At 41.2% G+C, this 27,624-nt stretch overlaps 1 protein-coding gene across 7 annotated transcripts in view; it reads right to left on the reverse strand.

Annotated features, from left to right (window-relative positions):
• DLGAP1 (DLG associated protein 1) overlaps positions 1-27,624 on the reverse strand; it is a 759,376-nt gene that overhangs the window by 424,624 nt on the left and 307,128 nt on the right. For 6 of the 7 annotated variants that reach the window (XR_004538413.1, XR_004538412.1, XM_033934400.1 and 3 more), the window contains one exon: positions 8,622-8,718. The exons of the other annotated variant lie outside the window; for it this stretch is intronic. The gene's annotated coding sequence lies outside the window, so the exon portion shown is untranslated. The remainder of the gene's footprint in view (positions 1-8,621; positions 8,719-27,624) is intronic. 7 annotated transcript variants of the gene reach the window in all.

Here is a 27,624-nt window from a genome sequence, read left to right on the forward strand (position 1 = left end):
ATGGAAGAGTGGTTGGCTGTGACAGCTGGTATGGGTTATTACCATTTGCTAGCTATCAGGAATGCTGCTAGCGCAGCTGAACTTATTGCCACCTCAAAAGAAGTCACTAATGTAAGAACATAATAATAGCCTTACTGGGTCAGATCAATGATCCATCAAGCTCGTTCTCAAGGTGGCCAATCCAGGTCACTAGTACCTGGCCAAAATCCAAAGAGTAGCAACATGCCATGCTACCGATTCAGGGCAAGCAGTGGCTTCTCCCGTGTCTTTCTCAATAACAGACTTATGGAATTTCCCTTCAGGAAATTGTCCAAACCTTCTTAAAACCAGCTACGCTATCCGTTCTTACCACATCCTCTGGCAATGCGTTCCAGAGCTTAACTATTCTCTGAGTAAAAAAATATATTTCCTCCTATTGGTTTTAAAAGTATTTCCCTGTAACTTCATCGAGTGTCCCCTAGTCTTTGTCATTTTTGACAGAATGAAAAAATCGATCCACTTGTACCCATTCTACTCCACTCACTGGATTTTTGAAGACTCAGAGTTGTAGTAGCTTTACAAAAGAGGCAGCTGTGCTTTAATTAATGCATACTGCATTTTCTGAACAGCTACAAGATCCTTGTTAGGCTAGGCTTACATTTCCTAAAAGTGTGAAAAACATTCTCCGAGGACAAGCAGCCATAATACAAATATTCTCATAACTGGGTGACATCATCTGATGGAGCTTGGTGCAGATGTTGCCCAGCATACCATTACTTTAAGAAGTCTTTGGCATCATCCCACCATGCATGCCTTCCGCATGTGCAGTGAGATACTGCCAAAGGCTTATTAAAGAAACAGTACGCTGGGCAGTTTCCGCACCAGGCTGCATCAGATGACTTTACCCAGTTGTGAGAATACTTGGCCTAATGTCCTCGTGGAACACTTGTTATAGATATGTAATATAATTTACTGTCATGGTTATTAGTTTTATACACTTTCATGCAGATTTGCAAAATTCCTCCATCTAACTTTTGCATTAGTATCATAAGAACATAAGCAATGCCTCCGCTGGGTCAGACCTGAGGTCCATCGTGCCCAGAAGTCCGCTCACGCGGCGGCCCTAATCCTCTATCTTTACCCCTCTATCCCCTTTTCCAGCAGGAAATTGTCCAATCCTTTCTTAAACCCAAGTACCGTACTCTGCCCTATTACACTCTCTGGAAGCGCATTCCAGGTGTCCACCACACGTTGGGTAAAGAAGAACTTCATAGCATTCGTTTTGAATCTGTCCCCTTTCAACTTTTCTGAATGCCCTCTTGTTCTTTTATTATTTGAAAGTTTGAAGAATCTGTCCCTCTCCATTTTCTCTATGCCCTTCATGATCTTGTAAGTCTCTATCATATCCCCTCTAAGTCTCCTCTTCTCCAGGGAAAAGAGACCCAGTTTCTCCAATCTCTCAGCGTATGAAAGGCTTTCCATCCCCTTTATCAGACGCGTCGCTCTCCTCTGAACCCTCTTCAGTAACGCCATGTCCTTCTTAAGGTACGGCGACCAATATTGGACGCAGTACTCCAGATGCAGACGCACCATTGCCCGATACAACGGCAGGATAATTTCTTTCGTTCTGGTTGTAATACCCTTCTTGATTATGCCTAGCATTCTGTTTGCCTTCTTAGTATTTCACCAATAGACTCTCCTGCCAAACTTCAAATTCGTGACAATGGACTTTCCTGCCTCAATCAGCTCAAACCCCAGCCCATCATGTTTGAGAACCCCCTATATATAAAGACAAACTGCAGACCTCACATCACACCCTGAAGAAAGCCACAACATGATGGCTGAAACGTCAGTTCTACCTACCCAGACACAATGAGACCCAGACAACTGCAACAATCACAATTTATGTGCCGTTTCATGATGACTTTTCTAGCAATTATCTAGAAATTCTACAATCACATTTTCATTTTTAAGGAAACATTTTAATGTAATGTATTTGTACAATTCAAAGACAATATAACAGAAAGCAAAAATCAAATTGTAATCTTACAGATTAGAAAAATGAAATATCGTCACAAAGACCAGCATGTTAAGGAGGTGCTCAAGACAATTTGTTGTATAAGAGAGGGTTACCTCAGAGCTCTAGTCAAAGTTCAAGGGAGGACGTCCTTTTTCAGAACACTGGTCAGACTGTTCCCCCCCCCTTTCCCCAAAGAAAAGAAAATACTGCAATTTATATTCTCAGGATATATAAAAATAAACTTTATAATTGTTGGATATATTCAGGAAAAGATTGTTTTAAATACATTATGTAACTTATGACGCTAATATAAATAATACCGATCCCCTGACCCCACCATTTGAACCATTTTGGATCAAATTTAGCATATATACTTCATTCACAGAAGTCCCCTCCCCCCCCCCAATGGGTGCATAGTAAAACAGGCATTTTCTAATGGGGCTCACCATATAAAAATGTCTGATTATGATGTCATCTCAATAACTGCAACATATAGGGCTCCTTTTACAAAGCTGTGATAGTGATTCCCGCATGGCAAATGCAACACAGCCCATTGAATACCTGTGGGCTGTGGCACATTTGCTGCGCTGCTTTATAAAAGGGGCCCATACTCTTACCAATAGCAAGCAGATTACAAAAGACACAGAGGACAAGAGGCACAAGAGGACCCTTACCTAGGAATGCATAACATCATACATATTTATTTATTTATTTATTGCAGTGGACCCCAGACCATTAATACACTTTGAGGCCCTGATTCTATAAAGGGCACCTAAGTATTTTCAATTATTTAACTTTCAAAAATTATTTCAAAGACTTTTTCCCCACCCAAATGGTTTTTTTCCATTCCCTCTTTCTCCCTTTTCTCTCAACATTGTAATTTTACCCTTCCATAAACCTCTTCCCTCACAATCAAGTTTGTCTAGTTTATGTCTTAATATACACTGTTTGTACTTCTAAATATTGAATATATTAACTCCTCTTTCTTATTTATATTTTTATTGTAATGTATACCGGCCAGATATTTATTTGATGGTCGGTATATTAAAACCTAATAAACTTGAAACTTGATAAACTTGAAACTTGAGCAGGACTTAGGCATCCAAACCTAAAGATGTGTTTTTCATGTGTGTGCTTCAGTTAGTGGATCTTTGCCTCCAATTAGTAAATAGCATTGCTGTTTGTCCCAAAAACAGAAGGTTTTGTATGCAATATATATGTTTTGATGTGCCCTGTTTATGTGGTGCCTTATTAAATGTATTTTGATATTAATAAAGCAAAAATAAAACCCAGAGAGCTATTTAGCAGATTGTATTAATGACGTCCAAACTGTGCCTAAGTTCCAGCCATAGAACTCAGGTCTATCTGAAGCCCAAACTATGCTGAAAAGTAGGCTTCCTTTACAATGCCTATAGGACCTAGTTTTACAATTGCTATGCAACTTGCTAGCTCACTGTGTAGCACACTGGTTAAACCTATAGCCTTCTACCCTAATGCTGGTTTGAATCCCAGTCACTCTCTCTGATGGAAGAGAAATAAATAAAAAGCATTAAACAGATCCAACTCCCAGTATCACAATTATAATGAAAATCACTATTCTAATAACATTATAATAATAAAATATAACAGTAAGGACATTGTTTGGACGTCTAACTCTCACCTAAAACCTGATTCTCTAAAAGACGCCTAAAAATTTAGACACCTAAACAGTGCTGAGTGCCGCTGAGCATGATTCTACAAAGGCCGCCTATCTTGGACATCCAAACAGCGCCTAATTTTAGACGCACTTTGCAGAATCAGGGCAGGGTATATTGCTACAGATCCAAACATGGGAACAGAATATCAGAACTTGGCCGCAAATGCAGAAACAGATAAAATACCACCAAGTACAGAGTAAAGTATCAAAAACTAAAATTAGAAATATGAGTTGTAGGCTTCAGCCAACCCAGCCGACGCTGATCTTACTGCTGGGCCGGGCGTGCGAGCTTGCTCCGCCCCCCAGCCCCTGCCGGGAAACTTTAAAGTGGGCAGCTCGAGCAGAGGAGACATCTAGCAGCCGTTGCTGCTTAGGGACAGCCCTCGCGACCCTGAACCAACCCGGGGACGTCTCTCTTTCAACGGCTGCCTGCCCTGCTTCAGCCAACCCAGCCGACGCTGATCTTACTGCTGGGCCGGGCGTGCGAGCTTGCTCCGCCCCCCAGCCCCTGCCGGGAAACTTTAAAGTGGGCAGCTCAATGGCGCAGCCGTTCGGCGCGCCGGCTAAGGCGCACGGCAAAGGCGCGTGCGCCTTAGCTCGCGCCTTTGCGAAGCGGCTGAGTGAAGCTCAAACAGTCCAACTTATAATTCAAACGCAATAACTGATTCTTTAAGACTTCACAACAAACGCGGAAATCCTCATATATACAACAAACTAACCGCCTCAATCTAGACCAACATCATTAAGAGACGCGGCTTGATTACCGCGGGAACCACAAACATGAAATAACTACTCCTCTTCACCCACACTCGAAACTGATTATAAAGTGCTTATTTTTTGGAAAAAAAAAAATAAAATAAAATAAAAAACACAAAACTTCGCTATTTCGCCAAAATATAACTTCATGAGTCACTATGTCGCCTTCAAAATTGACAAAAAACGAAACTGTTCCACCTGTGACTATCGGAGGGAAGAAGCAGAAATCTGATCTGAACACACCAGAGAAAATGGCGTCCAAGAACGATGAGGCTTCATTAGACTTGCTCTTGAAAGAAATAAGATCAAATCGGAGCATAATTCAAGAACAGGTTGATGAAATCAAACTCTTAAGGGGTGAGATTGAGGCAATTAATTCCCAATTTGTGGATGCCCGACACCGTTTGGACGTCCTAGAGGAAAAAACATCTGTAATATCTTCACTACAAGAAACGGTAATTAATTAATTAATGGACGGTGCCAGTACCCAAACTCTTGAGAAAATACTCCTTGTTGAGTGCAACGCAGCATGCCCTTCATATACTAGACACAATCGCAGAGATTTCAATTAAAGACAGTCCACTCTTGTCCATTTGGAACAACCTCAAAATCCAAATCAATAGTAAATCTCTTTCATGGAAGAGGTGGCAGCGGGCTGGTTTGTGGTCTCTCCATCAGATAACCACTCTCACTTCGTTTGTTCCCTTTGACACAATTTGCTCTACTTACTCTTTGTCTCCTTCTGCTTACTCACAGTGGCTTTCTCTTACTGAGATGTTATCTTCTATGTCTATACGCTTTGATTATATGACATCCACTCACACTTTGTATCACTGGTCCACATTGGCTATATCAAAAGGTAAAGCGATATCTCTCTTTTATAGTATTCTAAGAGATCACTCTTTTACATTTTCCTCTCATTCCATGAAACATTGGGAATCTATGCTGACAACCTCACTTTCTGATGTTGACTGGGAACTCTTTTGGACCTCGACAAACCGACCTCTTTTATCATCCAGAGTCTCACAATCAATGTTCTTCATTATGTGGAATGCGGTGTGGACACCTTTTCGGATGTGGAAAGCTAACCTAAAACAAGACTCTATATGTTGGAACTGTATGAAAGAAGTTGGGACTCTTGATCACATGCTTTTCCATTGTGCTCAAGTTCGTTCCTTTTGGACGTGCATTTGGGACACCATAAAGTCTATTACCAATTGTTCAGAAGAAATTTCCTTTGACACTATAATTCTCCGATCTCAACACCCTTGTTTTACACAGTCTAACTGTCCTCCTAAACTCATTGATGCAATGTTTGTGACTGCCCTTATGCACATCTTGAAAAATTGGAAGTCCTCTTCATTACTAAACTATACCTTCTGGTGGAATTCTTTGAGCATGTATCATAAATTTGAATCATATGCTTATGAAAAGAAAAATATAATTCGACTTTCCAAAAATTTGATACAATGTAAATCACCCTGGAAATTCCTAGACTCATATGTTAAATCTATTTCTTAGACACTCCTCTCTTCTTCTTCTTCCTCTTCCTCTTCTTTTTCTTCCTTCAATTTCTCTTTCCTCTTATCTTTCCTTTTACTAATTTTTCATGAACAGTCCTAGTACTTTAGATCTTTTAAAACGATTCAATTCTACATTGCACAATGTAACTGAATATTAGTTATACTAAATGTTTTGTTTTATATTTTGATACCATGTACTTGAACTGTTTCTTATATTTTTTCAAAAAAATCAATAAAAAATATTGAACTGAAAAAAAGAAATATGAGTTGTAGACAAATATTAAATTGAAACCCCCAAGAAACCAGATTTTGCCTGCAACACAGTACCATAGAAATAGATATAGAGATGCATTTCCTATCATACTTTGCAAAATATAAAGACAGCAGATGTAGATTTCAAAAACTGACATATTTCAATCACTAAATTGAAAATAAATTCCTATTTTCTACCTTTGTTGTCTGATGATTTTATTTTTCTAATCATCTTGGTCCCAATTCCTAGTTTCTGCTTTTATCTGTATATTCTCTCTATCATCGACCTTTCACTTTCAGCTGTCTTCCATTTATTTTTGTCTATCCATTCCAATTTTACCTATCCTTTTTATTATTCAGACCTCAATCTCCTTCTTTTTTATCAAATCTAGTTACTAGCTTTATATATCTGTCTCTCTCTCTTTTTATCCTCAGCCTCTTATTCCTATTTTCCTTCCCCCTATATCCAGCATCTCTCCTTTCTATAATCTCATCCTTCCTATGCCCAGTATGTTTTCCCTCTCTGTCTCCCTTCTCATACCTAGCATCTCCCTTCTCTATCTCTCTCCAGGTCCAGCATCTTCCCCTGTTTAGCCTTTCCTTCTCCCTCATAGTTCAGCATCTCTGCCTCCCTTCCTTTACCATCATGTGTCCAGCATCTCATTTGCTCTCCCCTTCCCTTAATACCACCACTCTATCAGTTGCATCGCTCTTCTTAGCCTGCCTCATTTTGACACGTAGTGCTGTTTTGGGTACTAGGAGTAAATCTTTGCCTAGGAAATGTCATTAAGGGCTCCTTTTACAAAGGTGCTCTACCGTTTTTAGCACACGCGCTAGCTAAAAAAACTACCGCCTGCTCAAGAGCAGGCGATAGCGGCTAGCGTGTTCGGCATTTTAGCATGCGCTATTCCATGCATGTAGGCCCTAACGCACCTTTGTAAAAGGAGTCCTAAACCTCAGAAAACACTTTCAAATTACCAAAATATGATTATACTATTCCCTATCAAAATTAGTTTTGAAAGTCTGGGATCTAAGTCATTCAGAAGTTGGTTAGGCTATTCCAAACATACAGATTACAGTTCTTCAATTGCAGTAATGACAACTAAAAATTAATGACTACATAATTATTTGAAATGATAACTATAAAATCTCAGTTTAACTAACCTAACAAATAGACACTCAATATACTTTTACATAAAATTAATCTAGATCAACCCACTCAGGACACAGTCAGGTTTTCAGGATCCACCCAATATCTATTTATTGGATAGATCTGACTATAATGGAGATAGTGCATGCAAATTTATCTCATGAACAGTGCTCCCCCGATATTCGCGGGGGTTCCTTTCCAGGAACCACCGCGAATGTTGAAAAACCATGAATACGTTTTTTAGCAGAGGAGGCAGGAGAGGGCAGCAGGAGTGGCAGGAGAGGGCAGCCGGAGCACTGGCAAGTGAAGGAAATCACTCGCGGTATGCTCCAACCGCCTCTTCCTGTACTAAAGCCAGGCCTCACCAATCAGGAGCTACTTTGACACGCAGCTCCTGATTGGTGAGGCCCGACTTTAGCACAGGAAGTGGCGGTCGTAGCATACCGCGAGTGATTTCCTTCACTTGCAGGCACTCCAGCTGCCCTCTCCGGCTGCCCTCTCCTGCCCGGTCATTTGCGGTCGGAAAATACCACGAATGACCAGGACCGTGAATGCGGACCACAAATTTGCAGGGGAGCACTGTATATTCTTTATGGCCTGAAAATCTGCCACATAGGTGTGTCTTGATGACTGGGTTGAGAACCCCAGACCGAAATCTTTCATTTTCTAGCATGCAGGAATTTGTAGGCACTGAGGCCCGGATTCTATAAAAAGTGTCATTGTTGGTGACCGCATTAAAAATGGCCGCTGATTGTGTGTCAATCACACGATGATGCCATTTATAGAATTGCGGCTTCGGAAAAGGCACTCACTGGAAATGTAGGCCAGGGTTTGAATTGTGCCTATTGAGGTGCTTTATGACGCCTAATGCAAGTTCTGGTATTAACCATGACTACAGTGGCATTAGGCAGTGTAAAATGCCTCCATAGGCATGATGCAGGTGCTGTTTTGTAAGGCACCGGTAGACGCCTACATTTTTCCTTTTAAAATGCTTTTTTTTAAATAAAAAAAAATAACGTTTTCATCTTAAGGCAACATTTATAGAATATGGGCCTGAATTTTTTGCAAAAGGGACTTTTTGTTTTTTCTGAACTTGTGGGAAAATCTTTATTGAAAAAGGTTTAATTTTTACAATATTTATTAAAATATTGCAATCTAATACTAGCAAACTTCAGAGATGTCCCTCTATTGATGAAAGAAAATACTGCAAGTGGTATAATTTGATAAGATAAACCATACATTTACCTTTTACCAGTTTTTCATTTTAGTTCATTTCATCATTTAATAGAAGAATTCTTTAGAAGCTTTAGTATATTCTTTACCAGTGCGATTCATAAATGGCCTAAAATGTAAAGGGAAAGACAGCAGTTATATTATTAGCCTGCCATGAAATGGAAATTAGCAAGAGACCTGCAGACAGCAATTCATTCAGCCATCATGTCTTACAACAAGTATGGTAACAAACTACATAAGAGAATTTCTACATTCTGCCGTCTTCTGAATAATAATCAAGGACTCATTATCAGAACTGCTATTGTTGGTACAAAAACCTTTGATGTTTCTATCTTTGGTTTTATACTTGTCAAAGGTAAAGTAGGAGCCTACATTTCTTTTAAAATTATTTCTCGGTGAAATTATCTGCGCAGATTTTTTTATTGCCTAAATTTTTCCTTCTAAGCCATGTAGTGGTACATAGTTTTAAAAATATAAAACTACATGGGCCGTTGTCTCCCCAACCATATATCACCTCAAAGGGTTCCTTTTTTCGAAAGTGCGCTAGCCTTTTTAGCGCATGCACAATATTAGCGTGTGCTATAGCGTGCGCTAGCCGAAAAACTACCGCCTGCTTAAAAGGATGCGGTAGCAGCTAGCACATGCGGCATTTTAGCGTGTGCTAAAACCGCTAGCGCACCTTTGTAAAAGGAGCCCAAAGTTTATCTCCTATTTCACATGCAAAAGGCATGCATAATTTTTCACTGCTCATATTTTTTTCTCAAGATTAGTTTTAAAAAGTAAAAAGCTTCCTAAAATTAGACTAGATAACTAGGGGTCTGATATTGAGTTGGCTTGCATAACACATAAAGAGATCCTTTTACCAAGCTTTGTTAAGCGCTAACGAAGGCTTAATGCAGAACACAATAAAGCATCCTACATTAATTGTTCCATTTGCATACGCTAAGTCAACCACATTCATTTGTTTTAATTTTGGGGGGAGGGGATGGAGAATGAGCATGGAACAAAGGCGCGGCTAGAAATTCATTTGAGGGGGGAAAGGGTTCACAAAAATGGACTGTGTGGTTCCAATATTATTTCCCATTTTCATCCCCCATCCCATGCAGCCACAGCTGCCCACCACGAACCAATATTATCTTTGCTGCTGGGGATGCCAAACCGTTCCAGCTGAAGACATCTCCCACCTGGGTTACATCTGCAGCAGCACTTAATTCCCTCAGGTGTGCTTCAGTCACTAATGCCGACTCTCCCATGCATGTTCTATTGACATGAGCTAGACCAGGGGTAGGGAACTCCGGTCCGTGAGAGCCATATTCCAGTCGGGTTTTCAGGATTTCCCCAATGAATTTGCATTGAAAGCAGTGCATGCAAATAGATCTCATGCATATTCATTGGGGAAATCCTGAAAACCCGACTGGAATATGGCTCTCGAGGACCGGAGTTCCCTAACCCTGAACTAGACAGCCAGCATTAGCAGCAAAAGGGCACCTGAGTAAATTAAGTGCTGCTGCAGATGTGACCCAGGTGGACGATGTTTTTGGCATCCCTGCCAGCCATGAAAGCAGAGGAGTCCCAATTCAAAGGTGAAGCGCCCAAGTACCCCGAGGCCTTTCTGTGGCTGAGGCACTGCCATGGAAGTACAATTCAGTGAGTGTGCTGACATTAATTACTAGTATGCTAATTGGTTAGTACATCCATAATGCAGAGCCTTTAGCACTTCCTAAATAGGTAGCGGTAAGCAGGGAAGGATTAATTCGTTGATGGCCCCACCCCACTATGCGCCCAGGCGGATACAGGAAGCTGCGTCAGAGGGAAGCTTTGGGCAAGCAGCACTGCTTGCACAATTACAGTTCCCGTTGCCTATCTTACTCGCATTGCTTGCTTGTCTTACTTTCCGTCAATGGGGGGGACTGCGTTGCTGATCGTGGGGGGGGGGGGGCGCGTTGCCAATCGATGCTAGAGGGGCCCATCGCCATTTCGAAAAAACAATGTTGATGCCCTCCTTCATCGGGCCCCCCTGACCATTTCGGGCCCTAGGCACGTGCCTACTGGGCCTATTGGTTAATCCTGCCCTGGCGGTAAGTGCTCCCATATTCATTTTTTTATGGCTGTGTGCTAATGCTAACATTAGTGCACAACTACATTTTCTAGTGCAGGTACGTATAAGGGCCTTAAAGGTAGGCACTGGCACTAGGGTTTAACCTTGTGCTTTTATTCAGCAGTTGTGGCTCTTTTAAACAATGCTACTGAATATACAAATGTGTGGCAAACAAATTATTATTTTGCTATTGTCCTGGCTGATTTGTATGGTATATATTAAGTTGCTGAGTTTCTTATAATGCCTTCCATTTTGAACAAAAATGGTGAATCCTGCTTATTTACTTAAGATTGTGGTATCACACATATTTTAATTGATGAAGCCTATTTAATAAATACACAGAGCTTGTTTGAATATGGTGAGTTTCTAGTTCTTTAATAATGTGCCCAAGTCCTAATTACACTTTCCATCTTTCCTTGTTTTTGCCAGCTGAATTATTTATAAAACCCTAATGGTGGCTCTGAACACATCCTGCCAGGAAGCTGTAGAAATGTAACCCACAGTATATAATTAAAAAAATTTGTACATGCTTTTTTAATTAGGACATTACCCCCCCTCCCCCTTTTTACTAAGCCATGGTGGATGATTTTACCACGTGCCAGAGCGCTAAATACTCCAACACAATTCTATGAGTATCGGAGCAGCGTCAGAACATTTAGTGCTCCGGGCTGCCTTAGAAACCTCTACCGTGGCTTAGTAAAAGGGGGGAGGGGTAAATTTGGGATCCTTGAGCAACCTAGTGTTAAAATTCCACGCAAGGATCTAAGGAATGTTTTTCATTGAGTGAGAACCTGAAAGAGAACACCATGATGTGATACAGTTAGAAACATAGAAACATAGAAAGATGACGGCAGAAAAGGGCTACAGCCCATCAAGTCTGCCCACTCTATTGACCCACCCCATTAAGTCTGAATGCTAATGACCTAGTTCCTTAACTCGACCCTCTAGGGATCCAGTTAAGCCAGATAATTCGGTAGATGAAACTGAGGGTAATAAGCAGTTAAATATTAAGTACTAGTCTAAACTGGAATATCAGTGATGGTGGGAGGAGGAAAAAGTAAGTGTTCTATCTGTGTGATGTTTTAAATGCCAAGGGCCTGTCCTAACAAAAGAAGATGCAATCATCAGCTGCAAAGTACGTGCAAATAAAAAGAAGCAGTGTGGCAGCTTAAAAAGGCTCACAAGGGGGTCCTTTTACTAAACTGTGATAAGTGCTAGTGCATACTTACTGCAGGTTAAAAATGTTTACCACAGGATGTGCTCTGACATCCTTTGCAAAATGGGCACTTTTGCACATGCACAGTGCACAGAATTTTGTTTTAAAATTTTCTGCAAGGGTATGGTTGCCAGACGTTCAGATTTCCCTGGACATCTTCCCCACACCTCATCTTCTCTACAAGGAAAACTGTTCCAGCAGTTGGTAATGGAACCCATATGGGATGGGGGGGGGGGGTCATACTGGACTTAGTGCTTACAAATGGGGAAAGTGTTTCTGATGTTAAAGTGGGTGATCATCTGGCATCCAGTGATCACTGCATAGTATGGTTTAATATTACGATGGGTATAGAGAGGGCTCATTCAACAGCAAAGCTTCTAGACTTTAAAAAAACTAACTTTGTTCGGATGGGGGATTATGTCAAGGAATTGTTGTCTGGATGGGTACGTCTGGAAGGAGTAGAAATGCAGTGGACATAACTGAAAGGAGTTATTATAAGGACGACAAATCTTTGTGTGAGGCAAGTAAATAAAAGGAAAAGGAAAAGAAGGCCATTTTAGTTCTCAAAAGTAGTAGCTGAGAAGATAAGGAATAAAAGATTAGCTTTCATAAACTATAAAAGATCGCAGAAAGAGAAAGACAGACAAAAATATCTGGAAAAGTTAAGAGAGGCTGGTCGAGAAGTCAGGAAAGCAAAGATACAAATGGAAGAAAAAATAGCCGATATGATAAAATGGGGAGACAAAACATTTTTTAGATATAACAGTGATAGGAAGAAGTACAAAAATTGCATTGTGAGACTCAAAAGTGAAGGTGAGGAATATGTAGAAGCTGATAAAGAAAAGGCTGAATTGCTTAACAAATATTTCTGTTCTTTCACAGCTGAAGATCCAAGAGCAGGACCGCAGAAGACAAATGCAAATAGGAATGCTGGTATGGTAGACCCCAATCAATTTTCAGAGAGTTGCATTTGTGAGGAGCTAGCTAAATTAAAGGTAGACAAAGCGATGGGACTGGATGGTGTACATCTGAGGTTGCTGAAGGTACCTAGGGAAGTTCTGGTGGCTCTGCTGACTGACCTTTTCAATGCTTCTCTAGAGTTGGGAGTGGTACCAGTGGTCCCTCTACACAAAAGTGGAAGTAAGGAAGAAGTAGGGAATTACAGGCCAGTAAGTCTGACTTCTGTGGTAAGCAAATTAATGGAAACGCTTTTAAAACAGAGAATGGTGAAGTTTCTGGAATCAAGTGGATTTTAGGACCAGAGCCAACCTGGATTCACTAGAGGTAGGTCTTGTCAGACAAATCTGATCAATTTCTTTGACTGGGTGACCAGAGGATTGGATAGGAGTGTGCTAGATGTGGTGTATTTAGATTTTAGCAAAGCCTTTGACACAGATGACTAATAAATAAACTGAGTGCTCTTGGGATGGGCCACAAAGTAACAGGCTGGGTCAGAAACTGGTTGAATAGAAGACGACAGAGGGTAGTGGTCAATGGAGATCACTCTGATGAAAGGGATGATACCAGTGGTGTACCTCAAGGTTCTGTTCTTGGGCCTATTATTTTTAACATTTTTAAAGTGATATTGCTGAAGGGCTGTCAGGTAAGATTTGCCTCTTTGTGGATGACACCAAAAACTGCCATAGAGTAGACACCCTGGATGGTATGAATGATATGAAGAAAGACCTAGCGAAGGTCGAAGAATGGTCTGAAATGATATGAAGAAAGACCTAGCGAAGGTCGAAGAATGGTCTGAAATTTGGCAGCTAAAATTTAATGCTAAGAAATGCAAGGTCATGTATTTTGGCTGCAAAAACCCGAAGGACTGGTACCGTTTAGAGGGTGAAGAACTTTTGTGCTTGACAGAAAAACGGGGCTTAGGTGTGATTGTATGTGATGATTTTAATGTAGCCAAACATGTTGAAAAGGTGACAGCAAAAGCTAGAAGGATGCTAGGGTGCATAAAAAGAGGTATGGCTAGTAGGAAAAAGGAGGTATCGATACCCCTGTATAAGACTCTGGTGAGACCTCATTTAGAATATTGTGTACAATTCTGGAGACCGCATCTTCAATAAGATATAAAAAGAATGGAGTCGGTCCAGAGGAAGGCTACTAAAATGATGTGTAGTCTTCATCATATGACGTATAGGGACAGACTTACATATCTCAATATATATACTTTGGAGGAAAAGTGAGAGAGGGGAGATATGATGGAAATGTTTAAATATCTATGTGGTGTAATTGCGCATGAGCCAAGTTGCTTTCATTTCAAAGGAAGCTCTGGAATGAGAGGGCATAGGATGAAGTTAAGAGATGATAGGCTCAGGAGTAATCTAAGGAAATACTTTTTTACAGAAAGGGTGGTAGATGCATGGAACAGTCTCCTGCAGGAAGTGGTGGAGACAGACTGTGTCTGAATTGAAGAAGGCATGGTGGGTTAGGCACATGAGATCTCTCAGAGAGAGAAAGAGATAATGGTTATTGCAGATGGGCAGACTAGATGAGCCATTTGGCCTTTATCTACCATCATGTTTCTATGTTAGGTGCCTAATGTAGGTGCCTATTTATTTAGGCACCTGTCTTCAGACGCCTTTTATAGAATTTCCCTCTTAATGTAAAACAAAGTAAATGCACCATATCATGATGCTAAATGCTCCAAAACCATTGGCTAGTCCTTTCTGGAGCAGTACTGAATATCATCATAGAAACTCTCTAAATCTGTACCTGACACCACTACAGATGCTCTTGTATGGAAAACCATCACAGAAACACTCAAACTCATATTTTGTAAAACCATTACAGAAGCTCATGTAAATCACTCTTCAGTGAAAATTCCGTTTAAGAGAAGACCATGTTAACATCAAGATTTATTTCACCCAAATAATTGTATATGAGGGTGAAATAAAATTAAAGAGTCAGACCTCTGTCAGGTAAGTACAATGAACACAATTTCATTTGCACTGAAATATATGACAAATTAATTTAAATTTATTTTTCTAATAAAATGGTTTAACATACACTTGTTTCTCAATTTTATTTACAAGACAATGAAAATTAACCAATTAATGATAGGGGTTATTAGCGCAGGGAATAGCATTGAATGCTCTGCGCTGTCCCGATACTCATAGGAACTCTGTGAGCATCGGGAGCTGCGCGGAGCATTCAGCGTGGCTCCTTGCGTTAATAACCGCTATTGTGGTTTAGTAAAATAGGGGGGGAGGGATATGTTTTTCTTCTCAACAGAAATATTTCACTATACCCCTCTTTTACTAACGCATAGCGTGGGTTTTAGCGCCAGCAGCGGCGGTAACTGCTCCAACGCTCATAGGAATTCTGTGCTATACATTAATAAAAGAGGGGGTATATTTGGTTACCCCAGCAAACCTCCTAGAGGACTTATCAGATAAGTATTTCCCCCTCCTTCATTAATCAATGTGCATTATGTTATTAAAATGAGAATAAATTGCTATGTGAATAAAATGCTTTACCCTATTTTTCCTTTCAGGTAAATCAGGTGCAGACCAAAGGAATTACTGCACCTTCAACACAGGTAAGTATAGCTTCTTTTGGAAAAACTGAGTGGTCAGTCTTTTCTCAAAAAGACCTTGAAAAATTAATTTAAAATAAAAAATATGTGCACACTAAAATAATGAATAATAGTTTAAAAACACAAAAACCAACGTTTTATCTGAATTTAAATTGCACATCATGCAGCAATTAAAAAAAAAAAAAAAAAAAAAGGTTATGCAAAGACACAATTTTGACCAGGAAGACAGAAAGTTTGCCTATCTAAAGGCAAAACAGATTACTGAATATAGCCATGTCACATAAAAAGGTCCAGTTTAATCTCAATGACATTTAAATACCATACTCTGCTGATATACAGCCACAACAAATACACAAAAAAATTATCTGATGTGAAACTGCAAATCTCTTAAGTACTCCTCTTTTCCATTACCTGGTGAGGATATCAACTATTATTAGAACGATATTTATGACTAAGCATGAAGTCAGTAGTGAGGACATTTAATTGAGATCTTGTCTTTCAGATAGGTAAGCTGATTCCTTGTCAGTGAGTAGTGACAGTCAATTGTCTGCATTAGCATCAACAATATGGAATCGTATATTATGAGAAAACTGGAAGGCTTTAATTCACAGTATTATTTATCCCTTAGCTGTGAGGAACTAAATGCACTTGCCATGTACTTCTTTTGCAGACCTTCTCCAAATAGTATCTTTGAGGGTGGTGTGTGTAAAGAGCATTTGAGGAGTGCATGTTTGTGTGGGGAGGTGTTTGCTGCTGAAAAGTTCTCAGCCCAACCAAGAAGAGAATGATTTGGAGCTATGAAACTTATAAAGACCACTAAATATACTTTTCTTGACACTTTTCATTTCATTTCGCATTATTGAAATGAAACGTGTCAGGAAAAGTGAGGAATAACTTGTTAGTTTCATGGCTCCACATCATTTGTGGTTGGGCTGAGAACTCTTCTGCAGCCCCTCATATGTGTGTGAAAGAGAGAGAGTGACGGTGTTTGTATGATGACAGTTTTTACATTTCTATGTATGTACTTATATGTGCACAGAGTTGTCTGCTGGGGTATATAATAATAATAACTTTATTTTTCTATACCGCCAACACCCAAAAAGTTCTAGGTGGTTCACAGAATACAGAAGACTGGACATTCAAGTGATTATACCACATCTTCTATTCCACCACTAGCTTGGCAGTTCAGGAAAGATTACACTAAGAAGAAACCAAGAAGAATTACATTTAAAAAAAAAAGGATCAGAGTTAACTACACATAGCTAAAAAAACCAACAACTGTTAATTAGAACTGTGGTCTGATAAACCAATTTTGTAAAACAAAAAATGCTTTCACATTTTTCCAAAACTGCAATGTCTGCAAGATCTCAGAGAGAGAGAGAGGCAAGATATTCCAGATTTCTACCAACTGATATTATATAGATAGAGAAAAATTCTTCACCACATTTTAATTATTCATAATACAGGCATCCTTCTAGGGTGCCAAGCTGAGAAGGTACCAGTGAGGCCATCACTGTCACAGTATTGACATAAGTGAGCTCCTAAGTTTGTCACTCAGCACCGAAGGCAGATTTACAGTTGCTTAAAAATATGCACATTATTTCACTGTCCATAAATATTTCTTGTCATATTTTAAGAGTTTATTAATGACTAATGTTTAAGCCCGTTACATTAATATGCCTGTCTTTCTTTCTGTTTCTCTCCCTGCCCCTGTCTCTTTCTTCTTTTCTTTCTATCTTTCTCCCTGCCCCTGTATCTTTCTTCCTTTCTTTCTATCTCTCTCCCTTCCGCAGTGTCTGTCTCTCTCTCTTTCTGTCTGTCTCTCTCCCCGGCCCCCTGTCTGTCTGTCTGTCTGTCTCTCTCCCCGGCCCCCTGTCTGTCTGTCTGTCTCTCTCCCTGGCCCCCTGTCTGTCTCTTTGTCTTTCTTTCTGTCTGTCTCTCTCTCTGCCCGCTGTCTGTCTTTCTTCTGTCTCTCTCCCTGTTTGCTGTCTTTCTGTGTGTCTATCTTTCGTTCTCATGTGCTGAGACACTTCAGCTCCAACCCCCTTCTCCCACCGACCCTTAAATCACTCCTTTTGCCTTCTCCACAACCTGAACAACTGCCAACCACAGTTCGGATGCTGAGCGTCGGTATGCCTGCTTCCGTTATTTTTGTGCTCTCCTTGGTCCTGTTAGACGGAATGAGGGCGGGAGGGGGAGTCGCCGCCATGGTTGTCGCCTCTGTGCATCCGTGCTTATGGTGCCTCCGCCATGCGCAGGAGCCAGTGTTGCCGAGGGAGGACGATGGTGAAACTGCTTCTGGCTCCTTCTACTGCGCATGTGTGACATGGAAGCATGGATCATGGAGGCAGGGATCACGCAGTTTGAAGTGCGCATGCGCGCTAAGGGTTTTATTATGATAGATTTGCTAATATAATCTGAGGGTCATCATCCTCAAGGGCACCATAGGGGAGGTTTGATGTCTGAGGGGGCACCATTAGGGTACAACATCATGTTCGGGATGAGGGGAGGGCACCATTATAGGGTTTCATATTTTTGGGCTGTCATGGGGGAGAGCTGGATATTTTGAGATGGTATTGGTCTTCACACCCAGTGGCATAGCAAAAGGGGGTAGAATGCCCTGGGTGCTGTCTTTGCAAGGGGCACCGGCGTCAGCACCTCTCCTGCTCCCTGCCCCCTGTGTATCTCTTGAAATGTCAATGGCATGAGCAGCATCTTCCACTTGCTGCTCGCATTGGACTTGTCTCCCTTTTGACTTCACTTCCTGGTCACGGGAGGTTAAGGAGGAAATATTAGAGGAAGTGGAACTACATGTGTGAGAGGAAAGGAAAGAATAAGGATAGAGAGAATACAGATTAATGTGTCTTGCAGGAGAGGGCCCACTCTCTGAGGGTGATTAAGGAGAGGGGAAAGTTTAAAACCGAATATACTCAAGTTTCAAGTGTCAAGATTTATTAAAATTTGCTAAAACACTAATCATAAATACCAAGGGGCTCATAATCGAAGGTGAAAAATATCCAAAAAATGGCCTATTGGTACTTGGACGAACATTGTCAAAATACGTCCAAGTGTCGATAATAAAATCGGGTTTTGGACATATTTAAACACAACCTAAGCCTTCACAGTGCCACTGAATGGCCAGAGCTAAACGGGCGTTTCAGGAGGGGTATCGAGGTGGGAATTGGACGGGACGTGGGCCGGCTTAGACTTAGTCATACTGCATGTATAACCAAACGTTTTACAACACAGCATAGACGAAACTTGGACGTTGTGACTTAGACCAAGTCACAAAAAACAACCTAAAGTGACCAGATAAGAACTGCAAATACATAGTACAGCCCCACACACACTAACCCCCCCCCCATAAAAATCGTAGTCACAACTTTTAAATTCTGCCTCCAGAACATCAGCATCTGGTAGCCTGGCATAGGAAGGCTTAATCCCGCTGCACAGAGGCATCTTAAGTGGTCTTGGGGGTGGGTTAGGAGAGGAGGACCCATGCCCATAACCCATTGTAATGATTGCATTGGTGGTGAAACATGTGCACTCCCCTAAAACCCCCAAACCCTTTTGTACTGCCCTATAAGTGGCTCCTGCAACCATAATGACTATTGTGGTGGTAGATAGGTGGGTCTAGCAGATTCTGGGGGTGTTTTGGGGGCTCACCATTACCAATAAGGGAGCTGTAGTTAGATGATTACATGACACCCTTTTTGTGAAGTTCACAGCAGTCCCATGTAAGGTAGCCCACTATTTAGGTGCCCTGTTTGGGTGTCCTGTCCATCACTTTGTAGACCCCTCCCACATCCAAAAGTTCTGTTTCTAGGCGTTTTGAACTTGGACGAAAAGTTGGATGAAAATGTGGTATAAAGATGAATGATTTAGCGATCTGGATGATCAGGCGGCTGGACATATAGATAGACGTTTTTCAAAAACAAATATTTTTTGGTCGTATTTTTAAAAAATGTATCCTACGTTGTTTTTTTTACTTTGGACGACTTGCGACTTAGATAAAAATGGACTTAGACTTTCCTTTCGATTATGCCCTTCCACGCGTTTTACAATAAAAATTAAAATGGGGAACAATCAACGGACTTAAAACACAACTTTGCTTACATGAAAACAACAGGAAAGTGGGGAGAAATATAATTTTAAAAGGAGAGAGTACAATTAAGGTTAAAAACTAAAGGGAAATAGGAGAAATCATATTAATGTTGAATATGAGTAAAAACAGAATGTGGCAAGAAAGGAGCCAGAGATCGAATAGCAATCATTAGCGTCTTTAAATAAATGTAATGAGAAATTAAATAAGTAAATATGACATTGAATAACATATAAGGATTCTAAAGTGAGGGGCATGCCTGAGAAGTGACCAGCGGTACCCACTCATTTAAATGGCGAAAGGGGGGCAGGAGCAGTCAGCGGGGCTTGAGAAAATTGGACGGCAGCTCGGGCCAAGTGGGAGTAGGCACGGTTTGAATGGCGGTGCCTACTCATGTACAATCAGCTACACGTTCTGAAATGACCAATGTAAATGGCAGTGGCCCCAACTTCCCCCGCTTTGCGTGACAGTGTCTAGATTAGGACAGCTACTAGCCAGGGTAGAGATTAGTGATAGGTTTCTGAGCTCTTTGGGGAAAACGGGATAGAAAAATGAATTAAATAAATAAGTAGTTATTGCTTGTGCTAAGCATTGTTATACCTAAGTAGGAATTAAGTTGCATGTTGGTGATAATTACTGTATTGCTTATTGTAATGTAACCATGATGTACCTTACTATAAACTTCTCTTAGTGGAAATTTTACCATGGACTCAGACTATAGTTTGTCGGAAAGGAAAAAGGGGGAAGGGTCAGGAGCAAGGAGACCCGGCTGAGGCCTCCCCAATTTTGTGAGAGTAGTATGTTTTTTAAAAAAAAAATTTTTGTATTGTTAACAAAAGCGTAGGTTTTAAGTTGAGCTCTACCTGCAATACACCACCTTGACCGAATCTCTTCATAAAAACAGATAATAAAGTCCAATGAATAAATACATAGGTAAAGTCATGAACTATATCCCTTGAGATTCAGCAATTAAAACATTCTTTTTTTTTTTTTAAGTCTTTATTCATTTTTAAAACTTTCAACAACTTTCAACATAAGATACAATCATTTTATACTTTAACATCACTTAATATACCATCAAAGTTTGACTCACATGAAATATCCCTCCCCCGCCCATATACCCAACAATTGTACTTAAGAATAAATCAAACATTCTTAATATGAGATACATTTACAGCATTTATCCAAAATAGCTTCTTCTCTACACATTTTAACACAATTGTTCTCTCTGTACTAGTGAGCGCTGAGTGTGCATGCTAAGAAAAATGTAAACAAATCAATTAAGTGTTAGATGGTATTGGAAGAGATAAGGTGTAATTAACTTTTCAGCTGAATAGAGTTCAAGTGGAAAGTAGAGACAAACCCACTTTACATGGGGACAAGACTGATCTATTTTCAGCCTGTCGTGTGAAATGTAGCTTAAATAATATTTAAAGGGCAAAGAAAGGTAACAAAATGAGTGAAGCATAATGTGACTGATATTCACCTCAGACCTAACCACTTTTATGAACAAACAGAGCAGTAAAAATCAAGTACCAGAGAAGGAAGTGAACTCATGTTATTACATATGATGCTTTAGTTACATGGAAGGCCTTAAGTGCTCAAATGAATATATACCCTGTTATAAAAGTTTCCAAGACTGCTTTCAATTATGGCTGGGATGCCACCAGAGATGCATTAAGCAGTTTTTGAGAAGATACAAACTAACAAACTGAATCAGACTGCTACAGGGAGAATTTTTTTAATTTCACACTTGGTTGAAACATACACCACCGAGTTGAAAGGGAATAAACACATTATCAGCGACAAAAGTTATATATCAACAAATGAGATGGTACTCTGTTTCCTGTGTGCAAATACTGTTGTAACAAATAGTCAATGCTTTGCAGACCTTCCAAGAGACATTTCAGTGCCACAGGTCTTTAAAGTTCTCGCTTTTTATTTGACTGCTTACTGATAATCCTCTTTCTTCTTTTTTTTTTGTGTGTATGCTCTCATTTGCAATAACTTTAAACTGAGAAGTGCAGTTCTGATTCTAGAAAGTTGCAAACAAGTCTGATTCTCCAGGGAAACAAATATAAATGTATCGCTTCCCTGGTATGTTTGATGAAAATTCAGTGTAAATATACTGTATAATTGTATACCTCGGAGCTCATTTTCCAAAAAAGAACTTCCAAAATGTAGCATATAGGGTCAGATGGATGTTTTTCTCACCAAACCCTTCCAATTCACTATTTTTGAAACATGTTCTAGACAAATTTGTAAGGTGCAGTGCGTCTAAAACTCGAGCAGTACACCGATGAAAGCGCGTAGGACATTGGTGGGCCGACAATCCCATGGTGACATTTGCGAGCAGGACCAATGTGTGCTGCCGATTCCGCCACTTTCACGCCTTACCATTAGTGTTCTGAGGGGGTGGGGGGAACCCCCAGTACACTTAGAACTGGTCGTACTCCTGTTGGTGTGGGTGGGGAGAGGGAACCCCCCAGTAGACTGAAAACTTCCATTCTCTCGCTGTTCGGGAGTTTTCAGTGTAGTGTGTTTGTGTGTGGGTGTGTGTGGGGGGGGGGTTGTTCCCCCCACACCCTCCCCAGTGGGAGTGCGAGCAGTTCTAAGTGTAGAATAGAAAGGCGTGAAAGCGGTGGAACCGGTGGTACGCATTGGTCCTGTGCGCTTTTGACGCACCAATGTCCGATGCACTTTTGATGTGCCACTCTCAAGAGCATATGTCAGAGGCAAGGAGGGAGTGGAAGAGCTGATAATGAGTCATGGGTCAATAATATCGGATGGGTCATGTGGATCATGGGTCATTGTTCTTGATCCAATGACCCATGATAAAATTATATTTATTTACCTGCTTCCTTGAGCTTCCCTTGGTATCTGGAGGTTAGTGGCCCTGATGATTGCTATAGTGCAGGGGTAGGGAACTCCAGTCCTCAAGAGCCGTATTACAGTCTGGTTATCAGGATTTCCCCAATGATTATGCATTGAAAGCAGTGCATGCAGACAGATCTCATGCATATTCATTGGGGAAATCCTGAAAACCCGACTGGAATATAGCTCTCGAGGACCGGAGTTCCCTACCCCCGCTATAGTGTATGCTTGTGGTTTGGCCCTCCTCAAAATCCCATCGGACTGTGGCAGAGGAGTGGAGTGTTGCTGCTGCTGCTGCTGTGGGAGGCCTGAGTCCTACTCCTTGCTACAGAAGACAATTTACCGTGGATCTGCAAAGCTGTTGAGGCTGGACTGTCATTCTCTGTTGTTGAGAGTTCAGGTTTGAAATCATTTGCCCAACAAATGATTTTAATCAGCAGCAATTATGGAAACATAAGTGTTGATGATGTATTGTATAGACACCTAACAGTAAGAGAAGCAGTCTTTAAAAAAATGAAGCAATACCATGAGGAGATGAAGAAACAAGTTACGACTAGTTCTGTCCATAAAAGCCTGTGTCGTTCTGCACAGATATGATGACTTCAACAAGAATTCCTACAGCAATTTCACTATGGGCTCCTTTTACTAAGGTGCGCTAGCGTTTTTAGCGCGCACTAAACAAAAAATACTAATGCAAGCTCTATGGAGGCGTTAGCGTTTAGCATGTGCGGCATTGTAAAACCGCTAGCGCACCTTAGTAAAAGGAGCCCTATGTTTTGGATGAATAACTGCATTTTGAAATGTTTGAATATTAGTATTTTTTCCCCAGAGAAACACACAGCAAAGAACATAGAGAACTTCATTGACACTACTCTCAAAGAACTTGAACTGGAATTTGGATGTTACACCATGCACGACTGACAAAAGGTCAAATGTTGTGGCTGCAACTGCTGCAAAAACTCACCTAGATAGCTCATGTCACTGGCTAAATACTTCCATTGACACAGCCTGGAAGAAAGTCATGTCCGTGAACCCCGATGTATGCCAGCTGGACAACTGCTTCCATGAATTGATCATATATGCAAACCAGGCATCAGGCATACAGTCCAACATGCCAAAAAGCCTTGAGGGGTGCAAGAATAAACTGATCAAGTGATTTTGGAACAGTGATTGGCTCAAGCAGACAATACATCTAATAGTCTTTGTTATTGCAATCTCAGTCACACGACATAAGACTCGCATGTAGTACTGTGAGATTAATAGCAATAAAGGAAACAGGAGTGTGATTCCATGATTTAAAAAAACAAAAATGTTTTGCTTTGCTGGTGAGAAAAAAAAGAAGAAGAAAACAATTTGCCTCGAAACTACAATCAGTACAGCAGAAGAGGCAAGGGAGGAGTCCAATTAGCCAAGGAAAACTGTCTTTATTCAATCAAGTCTCAATAAGGATCCTTTTTTTTGGCGTCCAAACGATGCCTTCCCGAACCTGATGTTTTCCCCACCCTAATTTCCACAGGCTAATACAGCCTATCCTGCAGTAACAGGGAGCACTGAAAGAGTTGTGTCCCCTGAGGAAGGATGCCGAAACTAGAATCCTTGTTGGGATGTGTTGATTGAATAAAGACAGTTTTTCTTGGCTGATTGGACTCCTCCCTTGTCTCTTGTATTGCAGGTGTACATTTGTGGAATAATTTACCAGGACACCTGAGATTATGCACGGACTGTACTAACTTTAAAAAAGTTACTAAAGACAGAACTGCTTGTTGATACCTATATGTTATGTGGGTGAAAATTTCCCATGCTAGGTATACAGTATAGCCACCACATATGGATGAAAAGATAGTGGTAGTTGATTGTATATCTATATGCTTTATGACAAATCTTTTATGAATGTTTGATATTGGAAACTGCTTAGATATTAGCTGGTATATAAATACAGTGGTACCTCGGTTTACGAGTGCACCGGTTTGCGAGTGTTTTGCAAGACGAGCAAAACATTCGCAAAATCGGCGCCTCGGAAACCGAGCGCGCTTCGATTTGTGAGCACCCCCCCTGTGAACTGGCACCCTCCCCCCGCGATCCGGCACCCCACCCGCCGCCATCGGGCCCCCCCCCGCCGCCATCGGGCACCCCCCCGCCGCGACCTGAGGTCCCCCCAACCCACCCGAACCCTCTTCTTACTTTTCTGTAGCCTCCGCAGCGGCACTGGCACCAGCATGTCCTGTGCGTGGTGCCGGTGCCTGAAGATCTGCTTTCTGTGCTGGGCCTGAGAGTTCACGTCGAACGTGAACTCTCACGTCGCACATGAACTCTCAGGCCCAGCACAGGAAGCAGATCTTCAGGCACCGGCATGCACAGGACATGCTGATGCCGGTGCCGCTGCAGAGGCTACAGAAAAGTAAGAAGAGGGTTCGGGTGGGTTGGGGGGACCTTAGGTCGCGGCGGGGGGGGGGTGCCTGATGGCGGCGGGGGGGGGGGGTGCCGGATCGCGGGGGGGGGGGTGCCGGTTTGCAGGGGGGCCTTCGGGGGGGGGGGCAATGCCGGTTCTCGTGGGGGGGAGCAGCGCTGCTGGCCTCGGGGGGGGGGGGGAACATATCAAAGCAAGTTTCCCTTACTTCCTATGGGGAAACTTGCTTTGATTTACGAGCATTTTGGATTACGAGCATGCTCCTGGAACGGATTATGCTCGTAATCCAAGGTACCACTGTATATTAAATACATAAATATATAAATTACAATTGTGATGCATGTTTTTCTGCCATTTATGAATGGATGGAAATTGCATAGAGTAATCATAAAAAAATAAATAATAATAAAAATGAAACAAGAGAACTTGCACCATTGCTGCCACAATTAGAACTAGTTTGGCAATGCCAGTTAGTAAGAGGTTTACTTTGGTGAACTGTAGCTTTACCCCTCTCCTAAAGTCACTTCACTGGCTTCCCATCTGTTTCTTAATACAATTCAAATTCCTCTTACTACAAATGCACTCACTCGGCTGCCCCTCACTATCTCTCTTCACTTATCTCCTCCTATGTTTCCCCATGCGAGCTCCGCTCAGCTGATAAGTCCCTCCTGTCTGTTCCCTTCTCTTCCTCTACCAAACTCCAGACTCTGATCCTTCTACCTTGCTGCGCCGTATGCTTGGAACAAGCTGCTCGAATTCCTAGAGTGGGCTCCGTCTCTGGAATTGTTCAAGGCCCAGTTAAAAGCCCACCATTCCAAGACTGTCTTCAACTCCTAACTCCTCTCACCTTGGGTTCCACATCTTTAATCCTACATGTCTTGTCTGTCTGTCCAAGTTAGATAAAAAGCTCTTCCAAGCAGGGACCGTCTATTAAATATCAAAATGTATAGCACTGCATATGCCTTTCAGCACTATATAAGTGATAAATAGTAGTACTCTTATCTGCTGACACTACGTCTGGAGCCAAGAAAATGCACCGCAGGTCATGGGTACAGGTCACGGATCAAAGGCATGATGACTTACATGGGTCAACAGATGACCTATTGTCAACTCTGGGAGGTGGGACTAGGGTGGACTTATGATTTGGACTTTTTTCTGCAATAATCAAACTTTTTAGACAACATCCATGGCACAATTGGGACTTTTGGGGCTAGACCTATTTTAACAATGAATAAGTGCCAAAAAGGTGCCCAAACTGACCATATGACCACTGAAGGGATAAAGGCATGACCCCCACCCCCCACTCCTCCTTTGGTCACTGACTCTCTCCCCCTCCCCCTGCCCCCCCCTCGAGATGTGAAAGAAACAGTACATACCTGCCTGTATGATAGCTTCAAATGTTATGGTCATTCCTAACAGAGTAGCAAGCATGTTTCTGAAGTAGCCTAGTGGACGGTGTAGTGAACGATAGAGATGCCCATACCCTACTCTAGGTAGATTATGTGAACCTTCCAAAAATCTACCCAAATCTCATTGTATTTACATGTAGGTGACACCTACAGGCATAAGGGCTATGGATGTGGTGAGCAGTTGGGCCCAATAGGTTTTGGATAAGTTTTGGATAGCTCAGCAGATAATTCAAGGGCACTCAGTGCAAAAATATGTTTGATAACATTCTGGCAACGCAAGCAGCAAAACTTAACCACTCCATCTCCAACCTGTTGACGGCAACGGGCGACTTCAAAACTTTTCGAAAAGAAATCAAAACCCTACTTTTCAAAAAATTTATCCAGATATCTTAACCCAACCCTTCCCCCTCCTCCTAGATAAATTCTCCCCCAAAACCTCCACTTAAATAATCTCTTCCTCCTCAAAACATCAACCAAGTATTCAGATCCCTGAAATGTTACATAATCTTATTTGTACTCTAACTGTAATCTATTTGTTATTTCACACAGTAACGTACAGTCAATTTAATATCCAATTTGCAAGTTCTTCCAGAATTAATCCAGGTACCTCTTCTCCCTTGTAACCAAAAAAAAAAACACAAAAAACCCCAAAACTGTTGAAACTTCACTGGAAATGTCCAGTTAGCTCTTTTGTAATCCGCCTTGAACTGCAAGGTATAGGCGGAATAGAAGTCCCTAATGTAATGTAATGTTATGGTGAGATGTGTACTTGGGCCTTTTGAAGTTCACTGCAGTGCCCCCTAAGGTGCCCCACTGCTCTGCTGGGATGTCTGTATGGACAGTCTACAAAAAAATGCTGCTACTCCTACATCCCAATGGCTTATTTTGTGCATTTTTCATTTTTTTCTAAAATGGTTCAAAAAGATAGATGCACTGAGGGCAAGTGCATCTGAGAAATGGCCATTTTTGGAACAAAAAGATAGGCTTTTTCAATTTTGAAAATGGTCATGTTCGTTACTGGAGTTTTGTGCATTTGGATGCCATTACAAATGGCTGATTTTATAATTTAAGTTATGTGTTTAAAAATATGCAGGTTTTAAGTGATCTTAAATGCATAGGTCGGAGAACTGTAAATCCATATATAATATTGTACATAATTCTAGAAATATATCTGATATAAATAGAGGACATCCACATTAATATTTGCTTGTGTATACAATATATACATTTCAGAAAGATTGTATTTATATGTGGAGATCCACATCACACAGAGATTTTAAGTGGGTATAGGATTGGCATGCCTTGGGTGATCCCTAAAATCTACACATGTATTCTCCATTTTACAAAGAGAATACACATGCC

The sequence above is a fragment of the Geotrypetes seraphini genome, chromosome 2 (genome assembly GCF_902459505.1).
Source record: "Geotrypetes seraphini chromosome 2, aGeoSer1.1, whole genome shotgun sequence".
Lineage (NCBI taxonomy): Eukaryota > Metazoa > Chordata > Amphibia > Gymnophiona > Dermophiidae > Geotrypetes > Geotrypetes seraphini.